We start from the raw sequence: 4,784 nt of genomic DNA, 5'->3' as shown, positions 1-4,784 counted from the left end.
AAAGAGGGATTATTTCCTGATGCAGGAGCACTCACAATGTATGGAAATGCAGGGTTGTATTGCCATGGTTTATCCATAGCACATTTTGGAATAGTGCCCAAGTCCTGTTTCATAAGCCTAAAAACTAACCTGGACCCGGTTCCAAGGAGGACCATGAATTGTGGCTCATGCGTAGACACTCCTCTGCCCATGGGGGCATATTGTGGCAACACCCTTGTAGAGACTTTGTTTCCTGTGGTTTCCTGAGGGGAGGTTCCCCAAACTGTGTTTGCATGGAATAGCTGTGAGCCATCTACAAAGGGTAGATGGCCACCAGCGAGGGTCTCACATGGCACCACAGAACTCTCCTGTTGTGCCCGCTGCTCCCCTCAGCAGTGTATTTAGTACTCTGCCTATTCTGTTCTCTGCTCGGCTCTGGTGATTCTCTTACCCTCCGGCTTCTGACTGTACCCAGGGCTTGTATAAATAAATACATCTTTTAAAAAAAAAAAAAGCAAATAGCAATTACATCTACCAAGTTGCTCAAGATAGAAAGTTTGGCAGCATCTTTCATTTCTGTCTTTCCCTCACTTTCTATATCCATCCAAGCAGCCCTATTAGCTAACATCCTAAGCAAAGTACCACTCTGACCCACTCCTCTCTCTTTGTCTACTGCAAGTTTCTCCGTTGTTTTCCCTGTTGCATCTTGTTCTCCTACAATCTAGTTTCCCCAATGCAAAGAGATTTTCCTCAAACACAAATTATTCAATTCACTCCACTCGCCAACACCTCTCTCCATTTTCACAATTAGTTGAAGTTCAGGCCATCCCCCTGAATTAGGAAGTTCTGAGTGACTAGTTTCTGTGAATATCTTTGAGCTTGTCTCACAATTCCTTCTCCTTTGTCCACATGAAACACTGACCTCCTTTTTCTTACTGCAGGGTGATTCAGTCCTTTCTGCCTCTCTGTGCTCCCTCTGCAATTGTGCTTTCTCTCCAAACTTTGCTGTATGCATCCTGGTCTGTCAATAGAGTTCATATTGTCATTTATTGAAGTCTTATCATTTCCATGAAAGAATAATGTTTTCATAGCTTTACAGATACATACATTTTATTAAAAATATCCTGATGGGTTTCATATTTTGATGTTATCCTAAATGGCATTGAAAATTCAATTGGTTTGTTTCGATCCTTTGTACAGTTCCTATCACCATTTGTTATTTCTCTGTTGGATATTTTAAAACTTATTTATATTGCTTTTATTCCCTGCCACTGAAAAGTCAGTTTTATCACAACAATCTCTCTATATCTTGATCACTAGAACACTATCAATTCTACAAAAGTACAGTGTAGTTTCTCAATAATTAGTCATTGTTTCTTTTGAGTGAATATCATATATAGGTAACCTTGGAAAAAGTAATTAGCCTCTCTAAATCTCCTTCCTCAGATATTAATATATATGTAAGTGCACATATTGATATATGTAATATACATAGAATTAAAACAATGATACTTATACTTCCTGATATTTATCACTATTAAATCACTTTATTTTGGTTGAAGTGTTAAAAGCAACCTAAAAAACAAAGTATTCTGAATTTCCTAACATTTTTGTTTAGTTTTAAGCACACTGGTACTGTTATGACCTATTGGATTTGTTCCTTCTCAAAGGAACTTTTGTGCATATAGTATTATTATTTAATGTTATTTTTCTACTAAACTGACTGCATGACACAATTACAGCCCCCCAAAAAGAAAGACAGGCTGAAAAAGAATCCTGAAATTACCTCTTGAAAATTTTAGAATTTAAACCTTACTAGTTCATTGCAACAGCAGTAACTGTGCCTTTTTTTTTTTTTAATTTTCTTAAAGATGTATTTTATTTATACAAGCACCGGGGTGCAGGCCAGATGCGCGGGAGGGTGAGAGGATTCCCCAGAGACAGCCTGGAACAGAACAGGCAGACTGACTGAAATCCACTGCTGAGGGGAGCAGCGGGCGGGGCAGGAGGGGTCTGCGCGCCACGTGGGCCCTCGCGGGCGCGGCAGAGGCTGTGGACAGCTCCCCAGCGCGCGCCCAACCGCCTGCGCCCCCTGTTTGCTGTTCTCCCCACAGTGTGAGCGCGACAGTAAAGCATCTGCACAAGGCGGGGCCAGGATGGGGACGCCTGGAAAAGCCAAAACCCAGGCCGGGATTGCTCAGGACAGATGAAAGGGCCTCTCGGGCATTCCAAGGGTTGTCGTTAAGCGGCAGCTTTTTCGTTAAGGCTGAGAAACCGCTGGCGGTTCCCTCTGCCAATGGCTGTGGCCTGTGGCTCTGACGCCACAAAGAGCCCTTGTGACGGCACCGGCACCGCCTGCATCAGGCCCGCCCGGACTGCGCCTGTGTCCTCAGGAGCCGGGAAGCTCTGGACAGTGACCTGTGCACTCCGGACGCCGAGAGAGACAGTGAGAGCCTGTTTTGGGTCTTTGGTTTCCTTTGGGCTTATTTATTGTTTATTTATTTAATTATTTGTTTAGGCTATTTATTTTAGTTATTTTATTTTTCTTTCTTTGTTTTTTACCTTATTTTCCTTGTTTTTTTTTTTTTTTTTTTTTGTATTTGCTTATAGTCAGGGCTGGTGAGGGTGGTCAGCGTAGTCAAGCGCACAGGCGCTATGTCCCAGGGACGGCAAGGGCAAAGCTACCTGGTGCTGCGGGAGCTGGGGCGGGGCTCCCACGCCAAGGTGACGCTGGCGCTGCACGCGCTCACGGGCACGAAGGTGCTCATCAGGGGCGTCCGCAAGTCCGAGGTGCCCGACCTCCGCCTCCTGGCCCGCGAGATGGGGTGCATGAAGGCCCTTCACCACCCGAACATCGTGGAGCTCTTCCAGGTGGTGGACACCGGGCCGGAGCTGCAGCTCGTCATGGAATACGTGCAGGGGGAGGACCTGCAGGCCTTCCTGGACAGGCGTGGGCGCCTGGGCGAGCGCGAGGCCCGGCCGCTCTTTCGGCAGATCCTCGCGGCCCTCAGCTACTGCCATGCCAAAGGCATCGCGCACAGGGATGTGAGGCCTGAGAACATTCTGCTGACCCGAGAGGGGAAAGTCAAGCTGGTGGACTTTGGGCTCAGCGTCCAGGCCTTCAACCGGGCGCTGAGCAGGTGCTGCTGTCGCCCAGAATACAGGGCCCCCGAGGTCTACCTTGGCCAGCGCTACAATGGCCCCAAGGTGGACGTGTGGAGCCTGGGCGTCGTGTTCTATAAAATGGTGACCGGCACACTGCCCTTCAGGGGCCCAAACCTCTGGGCGATCAGGGTGCGCGTCGTGGGCAGGCGGGTCCAGCTGCCCGACTATCTCACGGAGCAATGCCAGGACCTACTGGCCAAAATGCTGGAAAAGGACCCCTGGAGGCGCAGCACCCTGGAGAGCATCCGGCAGCACGCCTGGGTAGCAGAAAAGACTGAGGGACTCCTGCCCTTCAGCGAGCCGTCCCTCAGCCCCCAGGACCCGGCCATAATCAAAGGTATGGAGCGCCTGGGCTACCAGAGGCAGGAAATTCGGGAGGCCATTGACGCTAACAAGTACGACAAGGTCATGGCCACCTACCTGATCCTCCGCTCCAGGAAGCAGGCGGGGGAGGAGGACTATGAGGAGGAGGGCCAGGAGCGGCCCAGGCGCGTCACTTTCCAGGTGCCAAAGCTCGTCACCTTCCGGGAGCCCGGTGACCCCGATTCCAAGGACAGCCTCCCGCAGCCTGAGGTTTCGGGGAATACCCCAAGGCCGGGTATCCTGCGAAAGCAGGAAGTCCAAAAGAGGGCAAAGGATGCCACCCCGGGCACCAGGGTCATCTCCGCAGGAGTCCCTGAGCTGGAGGACGCCCAGAAGCACACCACCGCCGCAGGGCCAGGCCGCCTGTTAGATGATGCCCCGAAGGGCAGACCCTCTGCGCTAGGCCCGGTACTGGAGGACGCCTGGGGGGACACCAGCACCTCTGTGGCCAGACCCCAGCAGGAGGACACCAGGGAGCACAGTAGCACCTTGGTGTCAGTCCTCCAGCTGGAGGACACTGGGGAGCACGGCAGCACCACTGAGACAGGCCCCCAGCTGGAGAGGGACCAGGAAAGCAGGGCCAGCACGATCTGTCCAGCTCCACAGGCCTCCAGCACCCCCCTAAGACCTCCCCCAAGACGTGGCTGGCCTTCCAGTGCAGTGGCCCCTTCAGCAATCATCAGGGCCAGAGACAGGGTATTAGATATTATCCTAGAATTTTGTTGCTGCTGTGCAGCATTCGAGTTGCAGAGCAACAAAGACTAAAAATAGCACCACACCAGACAAAAGCCTCCCCACCCCAAAGCACAAAGTGGCCATGGGGAACAGGAGTACACCAGGGAAGGTTGAGGCTCTGGAGAGGCTCAGGGGCTGGGCCCAGTCACAGGAGCCAGGAGCAGCATGAGACCCATGGGACTGCAGCACAGAAATCTGGGCAAAACTGATGTCCCTGAGCAGAGCAGGTGAAGGGCCAGGAGGGCCACGGAACTGGTGAAACACCTGGAGGGGAGCAGAGTGGGTGAGTGGTGGGGTGTGGAGGGGCTGGGGAGAGCTGAGCAGGTACAGGGCCCAGGAGGGGTATGAGGCTGTGTGGGTGGCCCCAGGGCCAGAGGCAGGAAACCCTGGGCCTCTCTCCCCCATCATAGGCTCAGTTCCCTGAGGACCATACTGCCCCCTTGCTGGGAGAGACCTGCTGCTCTATCCTGGGCACAGGGATGGCATAGAGGATGCAGGAGCTCTTGCAAAGGCTTGGGTCCAGGTGGTAAAACGTGCAGATT

The sequence above is a fragment of the Talpa occidentalis genome, unplaced genomic scaffold (assembly GCF_014898055.3).
Source record: "Talpa occidentalis isolate TD23 unplaced genomic scaffold, MPIMG_talOcc4v2.1 talOcc4.2, whole genome shotgun sequence".
NCBI classification, from domain to species: Eukaryota; Metazoa; Chordata; class Mammalia; order Eulipotyphla; family Talpidae; genus Talpa; species Talpa occidentalis.
This window is presented reverse-complemented; position numbering follows the sequence as displayed.